Genomic DNA, 25,117 nt, shown 5'->3' with positions numbered 1-25,117 from the left:
CATTTAAATTACATGTTATATCATTACCCCCAATTACTAATTCATGTCTTCAGAAAAAGTTTAATTAATCGTCACTCACCTAAAGTAACCGTTTAATCACGAAACGGATATCATAAATTAAATTTCACACAACTAACGTCACAAAAACCGAACTAATAGTTTTTTTTTAATTAACAATTTGGTATCAAACAGAATAAATCAATGCTCGTCCAAAATAACAGTATTACAGTCAATGCTCGCACACGGTAACCTTAATATGGTCAATGCTCGCGCAAACTAACGTTAATTTGTTTATAAGGTGAGCATACGTGGGTGTCAATTTGATCAGACTAAAATTAAATTATCATTCAACTTAAAAAAACAAGACCCAATTAAATTACATGTTATTTTCATTGCCCCCAATTACTAATTCATGTCTTCAGAAAATGTTTAATTAATCGGCACTCTCGTAAAGTAACCGTTTAATCACAAAACGGATATCATAAAATAAATTTCACACAACTAACGTCACAAAAACCGAACTAATAGTTTTTTTTTAATTAACAATTTGGTATCAAACAGAATAAATCAATGCTCGTCCAAAATAACAGTATTACAGTCAATGCTCGCACACGGTAACCTTAATATGGTCAATGCTCGCCCAAACTAACGGTAATTTGTTTATTAGTTGAGCATAAGTGGGTGTCAATTTGATCAAATTAAAATTAAATTATCATTTTACTTAAAAAAACAAGACACATTTAAATTACATGTTATATCATTACCCTCAATTACTAATTCATGCCTTCAGAAAAAGTTCAATTAATCAGCACTCTCGTAAAGTAACCTTTTAATCACGAAACGGATACCATAAATTAAAACTTTAACAGTATTGGAAATTTAACATAACTAACGTCATAAAAACCGAACTAATAGTTTTCTTTTAATTGACAATTTGGTATGAAAAGAATAAATCAATGCTCGTCTAAAGTAACAGTATTACAGTCAATGCTCGCACAATGTAACCTTAATATGATCAATGCTCGCGCAAACTAACGGTAATTTGTTTATTAGTTGAGAGCATACGGGGTGTCAATTTGATCAAATTAAAATTAAATTATCATTTTACTTAAAAAAACAAGACCCATTTAAATTACATGTTATATCATTACCCCCAATTACTAATTCATGTCTTCAGAAAAAGTTCAATTAATCAGCACTCTCGTAAAGTAACCTTTTAATCACGAAACGGATATCATAAATTAAAACTTTAACAGTATTGGAAATTTAACATAACTAACGTCATAAAAACCGAACTAATAGTTTTCTTTTAATTGACAATTTGGTATGAAAGAGAATAAATCAATGCTCGTCTAAAGTAACAGTATTACAGTCAATGCTCGCACAAGGTAACCTTAATATGATCAATGCTCGCGCAAACTAACGGTAATTTGTTTATTAGTCGAGCATACGGGGTGTCAATTTGATCAAACTAAAATTAAATTATCATTCTACTTAAAAAAACAAGACCCATTTAAATTACATGTTATATCATTACACTAAATTAATAATTCATGTCTTCAGAAAAAGTTTAATTAATTGGCACTCTAGTAAAGTAACCGTTTAATCACGAAACGGATATCATAAATTAAAACTTTAACATTATTGGAAATTTCACACAACTAACGTCACATAAACCGAACTAATAGTTTTCTTTTAATTGACAATTTGGTATGAAACAGAATAAATCAATGCTCGTCCAAAGTAACAGTATTACAGTCAATGCTCGCACACGGTAACCTTAATATGGTCAATGCTCGCGCAAACTAACGGTAATTTGTTTATAAGGTGAGCATACGTGGGTGTCAATTTGATCGGACTAAAATTAAATTATCATTTTACTTAAAAATATAAGACCCATTTAAATTACATGTTATATCATTACCCCCAATTACTAATTCATGTCTTCAGAAAAAGTTTAATTAATCGTCACTCACGTAAAGTAACCGTTTAATCACGAAACGGATATCATAAATTAAATTTCACACAACTAACGTCACAAAAACCGAACTAATAATTTTTCTTTTAATTGACAATTTGGTATGAAACAGAATAAATCAATGCTCGTCTAAAGTAACAGTATTACAGTCAATGCTCGCACAATGTAACCTTAATATGTTCAATGCTCGCGCAAACTAAAGGTAATTTGTTTATTAGTCGAGAGCATACGGGGTGTCAATTTGATCAAATTAAAATTAAATTATCATTTTACTTAAAAAAACAAGACACATTTAAATTACATGTTATATCATTACCCCCAATTACTAATTCATGCCTTCAGAAAAAGTTCAATTAATCAGCACTCTCGTAAAGTGACCTTTTAATCACGAAACGGATACCATAAATTAAAACTTTAACAGTATTGGAAATTTAACATAACTAACGTCATAAAAACCGAACTAATAGTTTTCTTTTAATTGACAATTTGGTATGAAACAGAATAAATCAATGCTCGTCTAAAGTAACAGTATTACAGTCAATGCTCGCACAATGTAACCTTAATATGATCAATGCTCGCGCAAACTAACGGTAATTTGTTTATTAGTTGAGAGCATACGGGGTGTCAATTTGATCAAATTAAAATTAAATTATCATTTTACTTAAAAAAACAAGACCCATTTAAATTACATGTTGTATCATTATCCCCAATTACTAATTCATGTCTTCAGAAAAAGTTCAATTAATCGGCACTCTCGTAAAGTAACCGTTTAATCACGAAACGGATACCATAAATTAAAACTTCAACAGTATTGGAAATTTAACATAACTAACGTCATAAAAACCGAACTAATAGTTTTCTTTTAATTGACAATTTGGTATGAAACAGATTAAATCAATGCTCGTCTAAAGTAACAGTATTACAGTCAATGCTCGCACAAGGTAACCTTAATATGATCAATGCTCGCGCAAACTAACGGTAATTTGTTTATTAGTCGAGCATACGGGGTGTCAATTTGATCAAACTAAAATTAAATTATCATTCCACTTAAAAAAACAAGACCCATTTAAATTACATGTTATATCATTACCCCCAATTAATAATTCATGTCTTCAGAAAAAGTTTAATTAATCTGCACTCTAGTAAAGTAACCGTTTAATCACGAAACGGATATCATAAATTAACACTTTAACATTATTGGAAATTTCACACAACTAACGTCACATAAACCGAACTAATAGTTTTCTTTTAATTGACAATTTGGTATGAAACAGAATAAATCAATGCTCGTCTAAAGTAACAGTATTACAATCAATGCTCGCACAAGGTAACCTTAATATGATCAATGCTCGCGCAAACTAACGGTAATTTGTTTATTAGTCGAGCATACGGGGTGTCAATTTGATCAAACTAAAATTAAATTATCATTCTACTTAAGAAAACAAGACCCATTTAAATTACATGTTATATCATTACCCCCAATTACGAATTCATGTCTTCAGAAAAAGTTCAATTAATCGGCACTCTCGTAAAGTAACCGTTTAATCACGAAACGGATACCATAAATTAAAACTTCAACAGTATTGGAAATTTAACATAACTAACGTCATAAAAACCGAACTAATAGTTTTCTTTTAATTGACAATTTGGTATGAAACAGAATAAATCAATGCTCGTCTAAAGTAACAGTATTACAGTCAATGCTCGCACAAGGTAACCTTAATATGATCAATGCTCGCTCAAACTAACGGTAATTTGTTTATTAGTCGAGCATACGGGGTGTCAATTTGATCAAACTAAAATTAAATTATCATTCCACTTAAAAAAACAAGACCCATTTAAATTACATGTTATATCATTACCCCCAATTTATAATTCATGTCTTCAGAAAAAGTTTAATTAATCGGCACTCTAGTAAAGTAACCGTTTAATCACGAAACGGATATCATAAATTAACACTTTAACATTATTGGAAATTTCACACAACTAACGTCACATAAACCGAACTAATAGTTTTCTTTTAATTGACAATTTGGTATGAAACAGAATAAATCAATGCTCGTCTAAAGTAACAGTATTACAGTCAATGCTCGCACAATGTAACCTTAATATGATCAATGCTCGCGCAAACTAACGGTAATTTGTTTATTAGTCGAGCATACGGGGTGTCAATTTGATCGGACTAAAATTAAATTATCATTTTACTTAAAAATACAAGACCCATTTAAATTACATGTTATATCATTACCCCCAATTACTAATTCATGTCTTCAGAAAAAGTTTAATTAATCGGCACTCACGTAAAGTAACCGTTTAATCACGAAACGGATATCATAAATTAAATTTCACACAACTAACGTCACAAAAACCGAACTAATAATTTTTCTTTTAATTGACAATTTGGTATGAAACAGAATAAATCATTGCTCGTCTAAAGTAACAGTATTACAGTCAATGCTCGCACAATGTAACCTTAATATGATCAATGCTCGCGCAAACTAAAGGTAATTTGTTTATTAGTCGAGAGCATACGGGGTGTCAATTTGATCAAATTAAAATTAAATTATCATTTTACTTAAAAAAACAAGACACATTTAAATTACATGTTATATCATTACCCCCAATTACTAATTCATGCCTTCAGAAAAAGTTCAATTAATCAGCACTCTCGTAAAGTAACCTTTTAATCACGAAACGGATACCATAAATTAAAACTTTAACAGTATTGGAAATTTAACATAACTAACGTCATAAAAACCGAACTAATAGTTTTCTTTTAATTGACAATTTGGTATGAAACAGAATAAATCAATGCTCGTCTAAAGTAACAGTATTACAGTCAATGCTCGCACACGGTAACCTTAATATGGTCAATGCTCGCGAAACTAACGGTAATTTGTTTATAAGGTCAGCATACGTGGGTGTCAATTTGATCGGACTAAAATTAAATTATCATTTTACTTAAAAATACAAGACCCATTTAAATTACATGTTATATCATTACCCCCAATTACTAATTCATGTCTTCAGAAAAAGTTTAATTAATCGGCACTCACGTAAAGTAACCGTTTAATCACGAAACGGATATCATAAATTAAATTTCACACAACTAACGTCACAAAAACCGAACTAATAGTTTTTCTTTTAATTGACAATTTGGTATGAAACAGAATAAATCAATGCTCGTCCAAAGTAACAGTATTACAGTCAATGCTCGCACACGGTAATCTTAATATGGTCAATGCTCGCGCAATGCTAACGGTAATTTGTTTATTAGTTGAGCATACGTGGGTGTCAATTTGATCAAATTAAAATTAAATTATCATTCTACTTAAAAAAACAAGACCCATTTAAATTACATGTTATATCATTACCCCCAATTACTAATTCATGTCTTCAGAAAAAGTTTAATTAATCGGCACTCTCGTAAAGTAACCGTTTAATCACGATACGGATATCATAAATTAAAACTTTAACAGTATTGGGAATTTAACATAACTAACGTCATAAAAACTGAACCAATAGTTTTCTTTTAATTGACAATTTGGTATGAAACAGAATAAATCAATGCTCGTCCAAAGTAACAGTATTACAGTCAATGCTCGCACACGGTAATCTTAATATGGTCAATGCTCGCGCAATGCTAACGGTAATTTGTTTATTAGTTGAGCATACGTGGGTGTCAATTTGATCAAATTAAAATTAAATTATCATTCTACTTAAAAAAACAAGACCCATTTAAATTACATGTTATATCATTACCCCCAATTACTAATTCATGTCTTCAGAAAAAGTTTAATTAATCGGCACTCTCGTAAAGTAACCGTTTAATCACGATACGGACATCATAAATTAAAACTTTAACAGTATTGGAAATTTAACATAACTAACGTCATAAAAACCGAACTAACAGTTTTCTTTTAATTGACAATTTGATATGAAACAGAATAAATCAATGCTCGTCCAAAGTAACAGTATGACAGTCAATGCTCACACACGGTAACCTTAATATGGTCAATGCTCGCTCAAACTAACGGTAATATGGTTATAAGGTGAGCATACGTGGGTACCAATTGACAAAACTAAAATTAAATTATCATTCTACTTAAAAAAAGCACCCATTTAAATTAGATGTTATATTCATTCCCTCAGTTAGTAGGTCATGTCTTAATAAAGTGTTTTATTAATCGACGATCTGGTAAAGTAACCGTTTAATAACTAAATGAAGATCAAAATTTTAAACTTTTGCAGTATATATTTTGAATTTAACAACACTTACGATGTGTGAAACACGAGCTAATATTTTTCTCTTAATTGACAGTTTGGTATGAAAGACAATATTTTAAGGCTATGCTCGTCCAAAGTAACAGTATTATAGTCAATGCTCGCACAAAGTAACTGTTATACAATCTATGCTCGCGTAAATTGACGGTAATATGGCGAGTTATGTGAGCACATATCAAGCAAACTCAATCAAACTATACTGCTACAATTAAATTACCAGTTCAACTGAAAAGACAGACCAATATTAATTAGATGTTATATTCATTTCGAGTAATTTGGAGGACTTTATCAAAGGTTTTACTCATAGGCGCTGTCGTACCATAACCGTTTAATTACAGATTCGTTAAGTTCGTAATTTAAGACATGTACATTATTTCGAATTTAACACAGTTGACGTTGAAAACCCGAACCTTCTTCGGAAAGTGCCTTATTTCAATTGTGCCTGGTTCGATGAAATTAACTTTTAATTTTTACGTTAGGTATTTCATTGATTCATTTAACCATTAGACGAAATGTTACATTTCTGAACCAACGTGCTTCTAGCGAAAAAGAAATATATAAATATATATATATATATAAACTGAGAGTTTCGTATAAAACAGAATGTCTTAATCAGTGCCCGCGCAAAGTAACTGTAATATCATCAATGCTCCTGCAAAGTAACCGTATTATAGGCAATGCCTGCGTAAAATATCTGTAACAAACCTAATTAGATGAGCACATATCCGTGTAAATTTAATCAAACAATAATTGTACAATTAAATTACCCATTTAACTTAAAAAAAGATACGTACTCTCGTAAGATAGCCGTTTAATAACGAAATCAATGTCATAATTTAAAAATGTTTGAGTATTTTGAATTTAACACAACTGAAGTTTGAAATTCCGAACCTTCTGCCAAAAATTTGTCTCAGCTTGTGCATAATCGAGGAAATAAAATTTAAATTATAGATTAAATATATGTATCATGGATTCATGATTACGTGTAAGCCTAATGAGACTAATGACACTATGAGCCGGTTTACAGAAGCTCAATTAAATATCTGATGGTGATTAAATTTTAAACGCGCCATTAAAGTGATGCGCCAATCAGATATCGCTAAACGCCTTATTAAATGCGTGATTTATGACTTAATGTCAGTAAATTTATTTATAAATGATAAATCTTAGATTTTAAAAGCAATTAGTTTGTAGCGTAGAAAAAAACATTAAAATTTTTTTATTGATTGATAGTTTGGTATGAAACAGAATGTTATATATAATTCAGTGCCGCCCCAAAGTTGCTGTAATTTACTCAATATACTCAATACCCGGCCACAGTAATCGTAATATTGTCAGTGTTCGATTAAAATAACCGTAATGTCTTTAATGCCCGAGCAAAATAACACTAATATAATGAATGTGCGCTCAAAATAACCAATATAGTTAATGCTCACGCAAAGTAACCGTAATATAGTCAATGCCCGAGCAAAGTAACCATAATATAGTCAGTGCCCGCCTAAAATAACGGTAACATTAGATAACACTGGGCAACAATATTAAAAAAAAAAATTGTGCCATGCATAATTGCAATCATTTTTACTTAATATGGGGTTGCTAAACACGTCTATAGTAATAAAATTGCACAATTGGTAATAGTTTTTGAAAAATAAAAATGTTTATTCAATAATATAAATATATGAAAATTGAACGTTTTTTAACATTTATGTAATTTCTCTTTTTCGAATTTGGCGCTTATACTTCACATCTTGCTCTTTAATTGTCAAATCTAGGTGCGAATGTAGAAAGTGAACTTTTAAAGACATATTGCAACCTAGATTTTTATATGCAGTTAACAAATTTTGCACTATGTCTTTAAATTCTCGGCTCGGTGGTTTCCAGAAAAATTCGTTGCAACTTTTTTAAAGGCAGTCCAGTAATGATGTGGTCAAAATCTTTATCTTTGATGAGTTCTCTAATTTAAGGACCTATAAATATGCCTTCACCGCAAATGTGGCAAAAACTGTCACTACTATTTTTACAATTTCGCGGCATTTTTTTTTTTATACAAAAATGCCCTATATATACTTTTAAACTAACACAAAATTTAAAACTAATTTGTTTTATAAGAATGGCAACTTTTCTAGAAAGTTTTTTTGACAGTTGATGTCAGTGATTTGTTTACTATGGTAACTGGATTTATTAAAAAGACCGTAGCAATTAAACATTTTGTGAAAATATGTATGTATGTTATTAAAAAACTATAACCAAAGGAGACTTTCTATTATCAATTTTGTATTGAGTATGCGTAAATTAGTAAGATTTTATTATTTACACTTCCGGCACAAAATGACTGTTGCCCAGTGTAATTAGACGAGCACATGTATGTGCAAATTTACTGAAATTATAATGGACAATTAAATTACCATTCAACTAAAAAAAGATATTTACAGTGGTAACATGTCTGTGGTAAAATATGTCTTGGCTAAATATTGTGATCAGTGTTCTCGTAAAGTGACTACATAATAACAAACCGAAATAAGAAGTTAGCATAATTAAAATTTGAAATCTATAAATTTGTATGTTGACTGTCAACTATGCAGTCGAAATTAAAACTTAACTTTCCATTTGTAAAATTAGCTTATATTTCAGAACACAATTATTTGAAACAGTACGAAATTTTGTTTTCATTTCAGAAAAAACAACTGTTTTGTTTTCTTACAATTTTCTGGATGAAATTACTGTAAATAGATTTTCAATTACTTTTCTCCGCAAACATTTTATTTAATTTAAAATAAAAGTAAATGAAAATGTTATAACAATGCAATGAATAAAACTATAAATATAACTCGCTATAAAAACAAAACTTCGTTCTTTAACACCTGTTTGTGTTCATAAATTTTAGTTATGAACGAAAAATTTGTACATGACATTTAATCTTAAAATGCATTTTAGGCGAGCGTAACTTTTTTCATGTAAAAATGACATATCCTTTATGTAAACGCCGAATAAAACACTGACTATTAAACAATTCGTAATGTTGACTCGTATGCAACTAACTAAACGATGAACTAAAGCGCCACACGTAAGTGTGGCCGTAATGTGAACACGACAGCAAATCATTTAATGCTCCAAAGCTACACCGAGCGACATCTGTTGGGCTTTTCTATGCTCGTCTAAATATACACTTCGTCGTAACACGCTGTGCTTTTTACCGTGTCACGCGGTCTTTTATCAGAGATCGGTTTGCTCACATTTCATAGCAATATTATGACCATTTCTTCGATAAACATACCTACACAATAATATTAATAATAATAATAATAATAATAATAATAATAATTTATTTTCTACAGGTACATAACCCAATTATAGAAAATACAAAATAACATATAAAAGAACATTTAAAAGAATAATTGTTTACAATATAAAAGAAAAAACGACGAAAACGAACGGATATGTAATGAATGGCCTAACGATCGAACAAATTGATTATACTTTTTTTGGTGGTTCGCAGACTGTCAAAATGTATGTCACATATTGAGGATATATTATTAACAATATCAGACATGATAAATATAGGTGATTTACGGAGAGTATTAGTCCTACATGTAGCTGAATAAATGGTTGTCAGTTGTCGCACATTCAGTCGGGGTACTATGAAATTTATTTTATTCAACAGCCACATGCAGTCTATCTCGTTGTTCAATAATTTGTACATAAAAACTATACTTAAAATTTTGCGCCTTACTGCGAGTGAAGTATAATTAAATCTCCCTAGCAATGTTAAATGGTCATATCCTCTAACCGGATAGTTTCCGTCTTTAACAAAACACAAAAATTTTAAAAATCGCCTTTGCACCGATTCTAAACGATTAACATGAACCTCATATATTGGCGACCACACAATAGCACAATACTCTAATCTACTACGCACTAATGTAAAATACAAAACACTTAGCGTTTGTGTATCTTGAAAATCTCTACAGTTTCTAATAATCGGACCATACATAGCGTATGCTTTTTTAACAATCTCTGTTATATGCAATACAAATGTGAACTTGTCGTCGAATAATACTCCCAGGTCCCGTGCAGTCTCATTACGCTGTAGAATGGTGGTACCTATTCTGTAAGAAAATTCTGTTTTGATAAACTTTCGAGAGAACGTCACAACGAAACATTTAGATATGTTTAGTTGAAGCCGGTTCCTGACGCACCAAGTTACTAAAGCATCTAGGCATCTTTGTAACTTTTCGCAATCAGCTGAAGAGCGAATTTCCAGGAATAATTTTAAGTCGTCCGCAAACAACGATTTATTACAAGATACTAGTGCATCCGTCACATCGTTAATGAAAATTAAGAATAGCAGGGGGCCGAGATTTGAGCCTTGCGGGACTCCCGATGTTGAGATGTACACTTCAGAAAAATGCCCGCCATGTACAACTTGTTGTCTTCGATTAAAGAGATAAGACTTCATTAAGGCCAATAACGGGGTTGAGAAGCCAATACGATCTAATTTATGAATTAAGATGTTGTGGTCAATTTGATCGAACGCTTTTTGCAGATCGGTATAGATGGCATCTACCTGACTATTTCTATCTATTACTTCCGATGTAAATTGCGTAAAAGTGGCTAAATTCGTGGCAGTGGAACGCGCTTTCATGAAACCATGTTGGTCAGGTGAAATTAAATTACGTACCGAGTTGTAAATATGAGTATAGAGAACGCACTCAAACACTTTTGAAAAGTTGCACAATATAGATATTGGTCTATAATTGATGATTTGAGAAGTATCACCTTTTTTGTGAATAGGAGTAATTTGTGCTAATTTCCAAAGTTTGGGGAAAGTCGACGTTTGAAGGATTAGATTGAAGATATGACTTAACGGATTTGATAAAACATAAGCAGTATCTCTTAGAAAAAAACTCGGGATATCATCAGAACCGGAGGTTATTGTATTTTTTGCCGCTTTCATAGCCCGTATAATTTCATCTTCAGTTATAGAAGACACACTGATGGTCAAATTATTGGGAAATGTTTCTGAAACCATGTCGGCACTAATAGGCTGGGAAGAAGTGTAAACACTTTTGAAAAAATCAGCAAAGCTGTTAACTATATTCGTCGGATTAGAAATAGTTTTTCCATCGTATGTTAGTACTCCAGGTATACGCGTCTTGCCTTGTTTGGAATGAATGAACGACCAGAATTTCTTGGGGTCTGTGATAATATTATTTTCAATATCCCTAATATATTTTGCGTATGCTATGCAAATTTTCTTTTTAACATCTGCTCTGAGTCTCTTAAATTCAATATATGTCTGAGGATTATGATTCGACAGAAATGTTTTACGCATATTGGTTTTTAATCGAAGACTTCTTATAATGTCCTTATCGAACCAAGGTGGATAATGACGGTATTTTCTTTTGAAACCTCCAGTCTTTGGTATGTATAAATCAAAAGTCCTAAATAAAATTGTGTAAAAGTGTTGGCAAGCTAAATTAACATCTTTAATTTTTCCAAGCTCAGACCAATTAATATGTAATAATGCATTATATAAACCAGGATAATCCGCTTTTTTAAAGTTATAGATATAATTGCTTGAATTTAAACAAAAGATATCAGCCTTTTTAATGTTACAATCTATATCAAATTCTAATGGAGGATGAAATGCGTCTTCTTGGACTAGAGGGAAGCTAGACTTTTCAACATGACAACAGGAAGAAGAGAATATAAGATCTAACGTATTACCGAAACAATTACTTACATTATTATATTGAGTGAGGTTGGTAAGTTCTACAAAGTGATTCAAACATTGACTGTAGTTATTATTAATATTACTGCAATACGTGGATGTATTGAAGTCTCCTAGAAAAAGAACAGTCCTATCATGCATTTCGCCAATAATGCCAGCATATTCGAAAAATGTTTCATAATCTTGAAAAGTTGTCCAAGGCGGAATGTAAACGGCAAAGATAAAGAGATTTTGATGATAGGATGTTTTTACCTTGACGCCTATAAGGTCAATACAGGGAACGGTTTCAACAATGTTACTAACATCAATATTCGTAGAAGTCAGTTTAGTATTATTTACACCAATCAGGACACCACCACCTCTGGTGTTTCCTAAACGTTCAAAGTTTCGATCGCATCGGTAAACTGCAAAATCATCAGGAAACAGTTCTGCGTTTGATACATCGTTGTGCAGCCAAGTCTCAGTCAAAACAAAAATATCAAACTCATCAGAAAGCGCTAGAATATTATTGTAGAATGAGGTTAATTTAGAGTTTAAACCCCTAACGTTTTGGTACATGCATGTTACTTTAGGTCGAAGGTCCGAAAAATCATTGAAATCATTGTTAGAAATAGGAAGCGCATCATCATATTTTATAAAAAAGGATTAACAGATCGAGAGAATGTGGAAGAAGTCCCGTTAGTCAAAATAGTCGTTTCTTTGATCAAAATACCATCAGCCACATGCTTCATTATCGATCTCTTGGAAGCCTCTTTGAATGTAAAATTGATAGTTTTAAATTGTTTTTCTAAAATATTGTTTGAGTCCAAATAAAATATGTTATTATTAGATTCAGCTAGTCTACGCAGAGTGTCATTTAGTTGAGAGACCAAACTATTTAAAATCGGGCGTTTCAGAAAATAGGGACATCCTATAAAAACGGTATTCGTATTCTTTATTATATCAGTGAACGTATTCATCTGGGGTAGTATGCCGGATTTAACCTCATGATTGCCACCAAAAATAATTAGGTAGTCGTTGACTGTAAGTGACGAAATAATACCGTTAGTGTCGCGATCAGTATTGAGAAGAACAGATATAGGTGCTTCAGGTTTAAGAATGGAAAATACATCGTATTCATCAGATTTTAAATAAAATTTCAGCAAGTTTACACAATTATGCCCTTTTTCGTCAGATAATAAGACAACTTTCTTTTTGATATTCGTAGCCTTAGGGGTCTCAGGAGCATTTATTACTGAAGGTGGACGAGATTGAGTTGCTAATTTTGAATTATTTAGGATTTTCTCACGGAGTTCGCAAACTGCCGGTTTCAGACCATCAAATTCTGACTTTAATGAGTCAGTAATACAAGATTTTAAGCTACGACACATGTCATCAAGTAAATTAGGTAGATTCATTTCTACGGAATTTACTTTTGGGTTTTGTACAAGATTTTCATTGCAAACGATACTAAATGTCGATTTCAATTTAGCAAACTCAGTCTGAAGAGAAGAACTAGACTCAGATAAACAGGATTTTACATCAGTACGCAGATCATTACTAATTTCAGAATTCCAATTATTAAATTCTGTTTTAATCGACTCGGAGATTATAGATTTCATGTTAACACGCAAATCATCAAATAATTTAACCAGGTTATTCTCGACTGCTTTCACCATATGATCCATCGTATTAACCATGGAGTCTTTTAATCACTGATTTGCCGTTGAAGATTAATTAATTCCGTAGAGGATGAGGAAGTACCAATGTTTGAAGTATTTATTTTAGCTCCTTTGTCGCACTGAGGACAACTATTAACAGAAGTTATGTCATTAGCGATTCCTAAAAATCCTTTAAACTGTCTTAGACAGCTTGGATGAAAAACATTTCCGCATTTGTTACAACTAATTTGGTTGACGACCAAATTTTTGCATTTAATACAACAGCTCATATTGAATTAATTGAATTGACGAAATAGGATGTGCAATTACTGATGTTAAGTTAGATTAAAATACTTAGATAAATAGTCAATTAAATAAAAAAAGAATGAAATTGCAGTTGACGATATATACAGCCAGATTTAAACTGTTTACCGTGCTATTTAATACACGGGTAAATTTTAGTGTGTGTCAAATCAGCTGTTTAGAAATATCTATAAGTAAATTAGTGATAAGATGAAGTAAAAAGATATGGACATTAACGAGTACAAGAAATAATAACCTTCCTCGGGTAGAAAATCGATCAAATGCGAGTTGTCACAAACACTATTGCTTATATAAACTTGCCACAGCACTACAAAACTAACACAGTCACTTTGATAAATGAAAAAAAAAATTGATGGGAAATTGAGGTCATTTTGCATATTTTTGAATATTTCAAAGGACGATTCTGGGAAAACCCTTGAAGTTATCGAAGAAATGAAAACGGATATGGCTTCTGCGGCCCGAAATGTGCAAGAAAATGTATTAAGTGAAATTTCGAAAATTTTGTTAAAAATTGATGGGAAATTGAGGTCATTTTGCATATTTTTGAATATTTCAAAGGATGATTCTGGGAAAACCATTGAAGTTATCGAAGAAATGAAAACGGATATGACTACTGTGGCGAAAAAGGACGAAAAAGGATACTAAGGACGAAAAAGGACGAAGATGGACGAAAGAGGACGAAAAAAGTCGAAAAAGGACATAAAACGGCGAAAAAGGACGAAGAAGGACGAAAAAGGATAAAAGGGACGAAAAAGGACGGAAAAGAACGAAAAAGAAACCAAAAATGAAGAGAAGGGCAAAAAGGGTAAGGAGAATTTTGGAGGGGAGTAACTATGATTCTTCGGTGGGAGTAACTATGATTCTTCGGTGGGAGTAACTATGATTTTTCGGTGGGAGTAACTATGATTCTTCGGTGGGAGTAACTATATTTCTTCGGTGGGAGTAACTATGATTCTTCGGTGGGAGTAACTATGATTCTTCGGTGGGAGTAACTATGATTCTTCGGTGGGAGTAACTATGATTCTTCGGTGGGAGTAACTATGCTTCTTCGGTGGGAGTAACTATGATTCTTCGGTGGGAGTAACTAGGATTCTTCGGTGGGAGTAAGTATGATTCTTCGGTGGGAGTAACTATGAATCTTCGGTGGGAGTAACTATGATTCTTCGGTGGGAGTAACTATGATTCTTCGGTAGGAGTAACTATGATTCTTTGGTGGGAGTAACTATGATTCTTCGGTGGGAGTAACTATGATTCTTCGGTGGGAGTAACTATGATTCTTCGGTGGGAGTAACTATGATTCTTCGGTGGGAGTAACTATGATTCTTCGGTGTTAGTAACTATGATTCTTCGGTGGGAGTAACTATGAATCTTCGGTGGGAGTAACTATGATTCCTCGGTGGGAGTAACTATGATTCTTCGGTGGGAGTAACTATGATTCTTCGGTGGGAGTAACTATGATTCTTAGGTGGGAGTAACTATGATTCTTCGGTGGGAGTAACTATGATTCTTCGGTGGGAGTAACTATGATACTTCGGTGGGACTAACTATGATTCTTCGGTGGGAGTAACTATGATTCTTCGGTGGGAGTAACTATGATTCTTCGGTGGGAGTAACTATGATTCTTCGGTGGGAGTAACTATGATTCTTCGGTGGGAGTAACTATGATTCTTCGGTGGGAGTAACTATGATTCTTCGGTGGGAGTAACTATGATTCTTCGGTGGGAGTAACTATGATTCTTCGGTGGGAGTAACTATGATTCTTCGGTGGGAGTAACTATGATTCTTCGGTGGGAGTAACTATGATTCTTCGGTGGGAGTAACTATGATTCTTCGGTGGGAGTAACTATGATTCTTCGGTGGGAGTAACTATGATCCTTCGATGTTAGTAACTATGATTCTTCGGTGGGAGTAACTATGATTCTTCGGTGGGAGTAACTATGATTCTTCGGTGGGAGTAACTATGATTCTTCGGTGGGAGTAACTATGATTCTTCGGTGGGAGTAACTATGATTCTATGGTGGGAGTAACTATGATTCTTCGGTGGGAGTAACTATGATTCTTCGGTGGGAGTAACTATGATTCTTCGGTGGGAGTAACTATGATTCTTCGGTGGGAGTAACTATGATTCTTCGGTGGGAGTAACTATGATCCTTCGATGTTAGTAACTATGATTCTTCGGTGGGAGTAACTATGATTCTTCGGTGGGAGTAACTATGATTCTTCGGTGGGAGTAACTATGATTCTTCGGTGGGAGTAACTATGATTCTTCGGTGGGAGTAACTATGATTCTTCGGTGGGAGTAACTATGATTCTTCGGTGGGAGTAACTATGATTCTTCGGTGGGAGTAACTATGATTCTTCGGTGGGAGTAACTATGATTCTTCGCTGGGAGTAACTATGATTCTTCGGTGGGAGTAACTATGATTCTTCGGTGGGAGTAACTATGATTCTTGGGTGGGAGTAACTATGATTCTTAGGTGGGAGTTACTATGATTCTTCGGTGGGAGTAACTATGATTCTTCGGTGGGAGTAACTATGATTCTTCGGTGGGAGTAACTATGATTCTTCGGTGGGAGTAACTATGATTCTTCGGTGGGAGTAACTATGATTCTTTGGTGGGAGTAACTATGATTCTTCGGTGGGAGTAACTATGATTCTTCGGTGGGAGTAACTATGATTCTTCGGTGGGAGTAACAATGATTCTTCGGTGGGAGTAACTATGATTCTTCGGTGGGAGTAACTATGATTCTTCGATGTTAGTAACTATGATTCTTCGGTGGGAGTAACTATGATTCTTCGGTGGGAGTAACTATGATTCTTCGGTGGGAGTAACTATGATTCTTCGGTGGGAGTAACTATGATTCTTCGGTGGGAGTAACTATGATTCTTCGGTGGGAGTAACTATGATTCTTCGGTGGGAGTAACTATGATTCTTCGGTGGGAGTAACTATGACTCTTCGGTGGGAGTAACTATGATTCTTCGGTGGGAGTAACTATGATTCTTCGGTGGGAGTAACTATGATCCTTCGGTGGGAGTAACTATGATTCTTCGGTGGGAGTAACTATGATTCTTCGGTGGGAGTAACTATGATTCTTCGGTGGGAGTAACTATGATTCTTCGGTGGGAGTAACTATGATTCTTCGGTGGGAGTAACTATGATTCTTCGGTGGGAGTAACTATGATTCTTCGGTGGGAGTAACTATGATTCTTCGGTGGGAGTAACTATGATTCTTCGGTGGGAGTAACTATGATTCTTCGGTGGGAGTAACTATGATTCTTCGGTGGGAGTAACTATGATTCTTCGGTGGGAGTAACTATGATTCTTCGGTGGGAGTAACTATGATTCTTAGGTGGGGTATCATATGACGCGGAATTTCCTCAGGATTACGATTCCCCATTCGCTTTTGCCGGATATCTTCAATTAAGCGAGAAAAATGCAAATTTGTCTGGGGGGAAGTAACTATGACTATGTACTTCAAAGGACGATTCTCGATAAACCAAGGTAGTTATCGAAGAGGTGAAAGCGGATTTGAATTCTGCGGCCCGAAATCTACAAGAAAATGTATTAAGTGAAATTTCGAAAATTTTGTTAAAAATTGATGGGAAATTGAGGTCATTTTGCATATTTTTGAATATTTCAAAGGACAATTCTGGGAAAACCCTTGAAGTTATCGAAGAAATGAAAACGGATATGGCTTCTGCGGCCCGAAATGTGCAAGAAAATGTATTAAGTGAAATTTCGAAAATTTTGTTAAAAATTGATGGGAAATTGAGGTCATTTTGCATATTTTTGAATATTTCAAAGGACGATTCTGGGAAAACCATTGAAGTTATCGAAGAAATGAAAACGGATATGGCTTATGCGGCCCGAAATGTGCAAGAAAATATATTAACTGAAATGTCGAAAATTTTGTTAAAAATTGATGGGAAATTGAGGTCATTTTGCATATTTTTGAATATTTCAAAGGATGATTCTGGGAAAACCATTGAAGTTATCGAAGAAATGAAAACGGATATGACTACTGTGGCGAAAAAGGACGAAAAAGGATACTAAGGACGAAAAAGGACGAAGATGGACGAAAGAGGACGAAAAAAGTCGAAAAAGGCCATAAAACGGCGAAAAAGGACGAAGAAGGACGAAAAAGGATAAAAGGGACGAAAAAGGACGGAAAAGAACGAGAAAGAAACCAAAAATGAAGAGAAGGGCAAAAAGGGTAAGGAGAATTTTGGAGGGGAGTAACTATGATTCTTCGGTGGGAGTAACTATGATTCTTCGGTGGGAGTAACTATGATTCTTCGGTGTTAGTAACTATGATTCTTCGGTGGGAGTAACTATGATTCTTCGGTGGGAGTAACTATGATTCTTCGGTGGGAGTAACTATGATTCTTCGGTGGGAGTAACTATGATTCTTCGGTGGGAGTAACTATGATTCTTCGGTGGGAGTAACTATGATTCTTCGGTGGGAGTAACTATGATTCTTAGGTGGGAGTAACTATGATTCTTCGGTGGGAGTAACTATGATTCTTCGGTGGGAGTAACTATGATTCTTCGGTGGGAGTAACTATGATTCTTCGGTGGGAGTAACTATGATTCTTCGGTGGGAGTAACTATGATTCTTCGGTGGGAGTAACTATGATTCTTGGGTGGGAGTAACTATGATTCTTCGGTGGGAGTAACTATGATTCTTCGGTGGGAGTAACTATGATTCTTCGGTGGGAGTAACTATGATTCTTGGGTGGGAGTAACTATGATTCTTCGATGTTAGTAACTATGATTCTTCGGTGGGAGTAACTATGATTCTTCGGTGGGAGTAACTATGATTCTTCGGTGGGAGTAACTATGATTCTTCGGTGGGAGTAACTATGATTCTTCGGTGGGAGTAACTATGATTCTTCGGTGGGAGTAACTATGATTCTTCGGTGGGAGTAACTATGATTCTTCGGTGGGAGTAACTATGATTCTTCGGTGGGGGTAACTATGATTCTTCGGTGGGAGTAACTATGATCCTTCGGTGGGAGTAATTATGATTCTTCGGTGGGAGTAACAATGATTCTTCGGTGGGAGTATCTATGATTCTTCGGTGGGAGTAACTATGATTCTTCGGTGGGAGTAACTATGATTCTTCGTTGGGAGTAACTATGATTCTTCGGTGGGAGTAACTATGATTCTTCGGTGGGAGTAACTATGGTACTTCGGTGGGAGTAACTATGATTCTTCGGTGGGAGTAACTATGATTCTTCGGTGGGAGTAACTATGATTCTTCGGTGGGAGTAACTATGATTCTTCGATGTTAGTAACTATGATTCTTCGGTGGGAGTAACTATGATTCTTCGGTGGGAGTAACTATGATTCTTCGGTGGGAGTAACTATGATTCTTCGGTGGGAGTAACTATGATTCTTCGGTGGGAGTAACTATGATTCTTCGGTGGGAGTAACTATGATTCTTCGGTGGGAGTAACTATGATTCTTCGGTGGGAGTAACTATGATTCTTCGGTGGGAGTAACTATGATTCTTCGGTGGGAGTAACTATGATTCTTCGGTGGGAGTAACTATGATTCTTCGGTGGGAGTAACTATGATTCTTCGGTGGGAGTAACTATGATTCTTCGATGTTAGTAACTATGATTCTTCGGTGGGAGTAACTATGATTCTTCGGTGGGAGTAACTATGATTCTTCGGTGGGAGATACTATGATTCTTCGGTGGGAGTAACTATGATTCTTCGGTGGGAGTAACTATGATTCTTCGGTGTTAGTAACTATTATTCTTCGGTGGGAGTAACTATGATTCTTCGGTGGGAGTAACTATGATTCTTCGGTGGGAGTAACTATGATTCTTCGGTGGGAGTAACTATGATTCTTAGGTGGGAGTTACGATGATTCTTCGGTGGGAGTAACTATGATTCTTTGGTGGGAGTAACTATGATTCTTCGGTGGGAGTAACTATGATTCTTCGGTGGGAGTAACTATGATTCTTCGGTGGGAGTAACTATGATTCTTTGGTGAGAGTAACTATGATTCTTCGGTGGGAGTAACTATGATTCTTCGGTGGGAGTAACTATGATTCTTCGGTGGGAGTAACTATGATTCTTCGGTAGGAGTAACTATGATTCTTCGGTGGGTGTAACTATGATCCTTAGGTGGGAGTTACTATGATTCTTCGGTGGGAGTAACTATGATTCTTCGGTGGGAGTAACTATGATTCTTCGGTGGGAGTAACTATGATTCTTCGGTGGGAGTAACTATGATTCTTCGGTGGGAGTAACTATGATTCTTTGGTGGGAGTAACTATGATTCTTCGGTGGGAGTAACTATGATTCTTCGGTGGGAGTAACTATGATTCTTCGGTGGGAGTAACTATGATTCTTCGGTGGGAGTAACTATGATTCTTCGATGTTAGTAACTATGATTCTTCGGTGGGAGTAACTATGATTCTTCGGTGGGAGTAACTATGATTCTTCGGTGGGAGTAACTATGATTCTTCGGTGGGAGTAACTATGATTCTTCGGTGGGAGTAACTATGATTCTTCGGTGGGAGTAACTATGATTCTTCGGTGGGAGTAACTATGATTCTTCGGTGGGAGTAAATATGATTCTTCGGTGGGAGTAACTATGATTCTTCGATGTTAGTAACTATGATTCTTCGGTGGGAGTAACTATGATTCTTCGGTGGGAGTAACTATGATTCTTCGGTGGGAGTAACTATGATTCTTCGGTGGGAGTAACTATGATTCTTAGGTGGGAGTAACTATGATTCTTCGGTGGGAGTAACTATGATTCTTCGGTGGGAGTAACTATGATTCTTCGGTGGGAGTAACTATGATTCTTTGGTGGGAGTAACTATGATTCTTCGATGTTAGTAACTATGATTCTTCGGTGGGAGTAACTATGATTCTTCGGTGGGAGTAACTATGATTCTTCGGTGGGAGTAACTATGATTCTTCGGTGGGAGTAACTATGATTCTTCGGTGGGAGTAACTATGATTCTTCGGTGGGAGTAACTATGATCCTTCGGTGGGAGTGACTATGATTCTTCGGTGGGAGTAACTATGATTCTTCGGTGGGAGTAACTATGATTCTTCGGTGTTAGTAACTATGATTCTTCGGTGGGAGTAACTATGATTCTTCGGTGGGAGTAACTATGATTCTTCGGTGGGAGTAACTATGATTCTTCGGTGGGAGTAACTATGATTCTTCGGTGGGAGTAACTATGATTCTTCGGTGGGAGTAACTATGATTCTTCGGTGGGAGTAACTATGATTCTTAGGTGGGAGTAACTATGATTCTTTGGTGGGAGTAACTATGATTCTTCGGTGGGAGTAACTATGATTCTTCGGTGGGAGTAACTATGATTCTTCGGTGGGAGTAACTATGATTCTTCGGTGGGAGTAACTATGATTCTTGGGTGGGAGTAACTATGATTCTTCGGTGGGAGTAACTATGATTCTTCGGTGGGAGTAACTATGATTCTTCGGTGGGAGTAACTATGATTCTTCGGTGGGAGTAACTATGATTCTTCGGTGGGAGTAACTATGATTCTTTGGTGGGAGTAACTATGATTCTTCGATGTTAGTAACTATGATTCTTCGGTGGGAGTAACTATGATTCTTCGGTGGGAGTAACTATGATTCTTCGGTGGGAGTAACTATGATTCTTCGGTGGGAGTAACTATGATTCTTCGGTGGGGGTAACTATGATTCTTCGGTGGGAGTAACTATGATTCTTCGGTGGGAGTAACTATGATTCTTCGGTGGGAGTAACTATGATTCCTCGGTGGGAGTAACTATGATTCTTCGGTGGGAGTAACTATGATTCTTCGGTGGGAGTAACTATGATTGTTCGGTGGGAGTAACTATGATTCTTCCGTGGGAGTAACTATGATTCTTCGGTGGGAGTAACTATGATTCTTCGGTGGGAGTAACTATGATTCTTCGGTGGGAGTTACCATGATTCTTCGGTGGGAGTAACTATGATTCTTCGGTGGGAGTAATTATGATTCTTCGATGTTAGTAACTATGATTCTTCGGTGGGAGTAACTATGATTCTTCGGTGGGAGTAACTATGATTCTTCGGTGGGAGTAACTATGATTCTTCGGTGGGAGTAACTATGATTCTTCGGTGGGAGTAACTATGATTCTTCGGTGGGAGTAACTATGATTCTTCGGTGGGAGTAACTATGATTCTTCGGTGGGAGTAACTATGATTCTTCGGTGGGAGTAACTATGATTCTTCGGTGGGAGTAACTATGATTCTTCGGTGGGAGTAACTATGATTCTTCGGTGGGAGTAACTATGATTCTTCGGTGGGAGTAACTATGATTCTTCGGTGGGAGTAACTATGATTCTTCGGTGGGAGTAACTATGATTCTTCGGTGGGAGTAACTATGATTCTTCGGTGGGAGTAACTATGATTCTTCGGTGGGAGTAACTATGATTCTTCGGTGGGAGTAACTATGATTCTTCGGTGGGAGTAACTATGATTCTTCGGTGGGAGTAACTATGATTCTTCGGTGGGAGTAACTATGATTCTTCGGTGGGAGTAACTATGATTCTTCGGTGGGAGTAACTATGATTCTTCGGTGGGAGTAACTATGATTCTTCGGTGGGAGTAACTATGATTCTTCGGTGGGAGTAACTATGATTCTTAGGTGGGAGTAACTATGATTCTTCGGTGGGAGTAACTATGATTCTTCGGTGGGAGTAACTATGATTCTTCGGTGGGAGTAACTATGATTCTTTGGTGGGAGTAACTATGATTCTTCGATGTTAGTAACTATGATTCTTCGATGGGAGTAACTATGATTCTTCGATGGGAGTAACTATGATTCTTCGGTGGGAGTAACTATGATTCTTCGGTGGGAGTAACTATGATTCTTCGGTGGGAGTAACTATGATTCTTCGGTGGGAGTAACTATGATCCTTCGGTGGGAGTGACTATGATTCTTCGGTGGGAGTAACTATGATTCTTCGGTGGGAGTAACTATGATTCTTCGGTGTTAGTAACTATGATTCTTCGGTGGGAGTAACTATGATTCTTCGGTGGGAGTAACTATGATTCTTCGGTGGGAGTAACTATGATTCTTCGGTGGGGGTAACTATGATTCTTCGGTGGGAGTAACTATGATTCTTCGGTGGGAGTAACTATGATTCTTCGGTGGGAGTAACTATGATTCCTCGGTGGGAGTAACTATGATTCTTCGGTGGGAGTAACTATGATTCTTCGGTGGGAGTAACTATGATTGTTCGGTGGGAGTAACTATGATTCTTCCGTGGGAGTAACTATGATTCTTCGGTGGGAGTAACTATGATTCTTCGGTGGGAGTAACTATGATTCTTCGGTGGGAGTTACCATGATCCTTCGGTGGGAGTAACTATGATTCTTCGGTGTAAGTAATTATGATTCTTCGATGTTAGTAACTATGATTCTTCGGTGGGAGTAACTATGATTCTTCGGTGGGAGTAACTATGATTCTTCGGTGGGAGTAACTATGATTCTTCGGTGGGAGTAACTATGATTCTTCGGTGGGAGTAACTATGATTCTTCGGTGGGAGTAACTATGATTCTTCGGTGGGAGTAACTATGATTCTTCGGTGGGAGTAACTATGATTCTTCGGTGGGAGTAACTATGATTCTTCGGTGGGAGTAACTATGATTCTTCGGTGGGAGTAACTATGATTCTTCGGTGGGAGTAACTATGATTCTTCGGTGGGAGTAACTATGATTCTTCGGTGGGAGTAACTATGATTCTTCGGTGGGAGTAACTATGATTCTTCGGTGGGAGTAACTATGATTCTTCGGTGGGAGTAACTATGATTCTTCGGTGGGAGTAACTATGATTCTTCGGTGGGAGTAACTATGATTCTTCGGTGGGAGTAACTATGATTCTTCGGTGGGAGTAACTATGATTCTTCGGTGTTAGTAACTATGATTCTTCGGTGGGAGTAACTATGATTCTTCAGTGGGAGTAACTATGATTCTTCGGTGGGAGTAACTATGATTCTTCGGTGGGAGTAACTATGATTCTTCGGTGGGAGTAACTATGATTCTTCGGTGGGAGTAACTATGATTCTTCGGTGGGAGTAACTATGATTCTTCGGTGGGAGTAACTATGATTCTTCGGTGGGAGTAACTATGATTCTTCGGTGGGAGTAACTATGATTCTTCGGTGGGAGTAACTATGATTCTTCGGTGGGAGTAACTATGATTCTTCGGTGGGAGTAACTATGATTCTTAGGTGGGAGTAACTATGATTCTTCGGTGGGAGTAACTATGATTCTTCGGTGGGAGTAACTATGATTCTTCGGTGGGAGTAACTATGATTCTTTGGTGGGAGTAACTATGATTCTTCGATGTTAGTAACTATGATTCTTCGGTGGGAGTAACTATGATTCTTCGGTGGGAGTAACTATGATTCTTCGGTGGGAGTAACTATGATTCTTCGGTGGGAGTAACTATGATTCTTCGGTGGGAGTAACTATGCTTCTTCGGTGGGAGTAACTATGATTCTTCGGTGGGAGTAACTAGGATTCTTCGGTGGGAGTAAGTATGATTCTTCGGTGGGAGTAACTATGAATCTTCGGTGGGAGTAACTATGATTCTTCGGTGGGAGTAACTATGATTCTTCGGTGGGAGTAACTATGATTCTTCGGTGGGAGTAACTATGATTCTTAGGTGGGAGTAACTATGATTCTTCGGTGGGAGTAACTATGATTCTTCGGTGGGAGTAACTATGATACTTCGGTGGGACTAACTATGATTCTTCGGTGGGAGTAACTATGATTCTTCGGTGGGAGTAACTATGATTCTTCGGTGGGAATAACTATGATTCTTCGGTGGGAGTAACTATGATTCTTCGGTGGGAGTAACTATGATTCTTCGGTGGGAGTAACTATGATTCTTCGATGTTAGTAACTATGATTCTTCGGTGGGAGTAACTATGATTCTTCGGTGGGAGTAACTATGATTCTTCGGTGGGAGTAACTATGATTCTTCTGTGGGAGTAACTATGATTCTTCGGTGGGAGTAACTATGATTCTTCGGTGGGAGTAACTATGATTCTTCGGTGGGAGTAACTATGATTCTTCGGTGGGAGTAACTATGATTCTTCGGTGGGAGTAACTATGATTCTTCGGTGGGAGTAACTATGATTCTTCGGTGGGA

Source organism: Zophobas morio, unplaced genomic scaffold (assembly GCF_036711695.1).
Source record: "Zophobas morio isolate AGI-343-1 ecotype UQ-CSIRO unplaced genomic scaffold, CSIRO_AGI_Zmor_V1 ptg000141l, whole genome shotgun sequence".
Lineage (NCBI taxonomy): Eukaryota > Metazoa > Arthropoda > Insecta > Coleoptera > Tenebrionidae > Zophobas > Zophobas morio.
Note: the sequence above shows the minus strand (reverse complement) of the source record.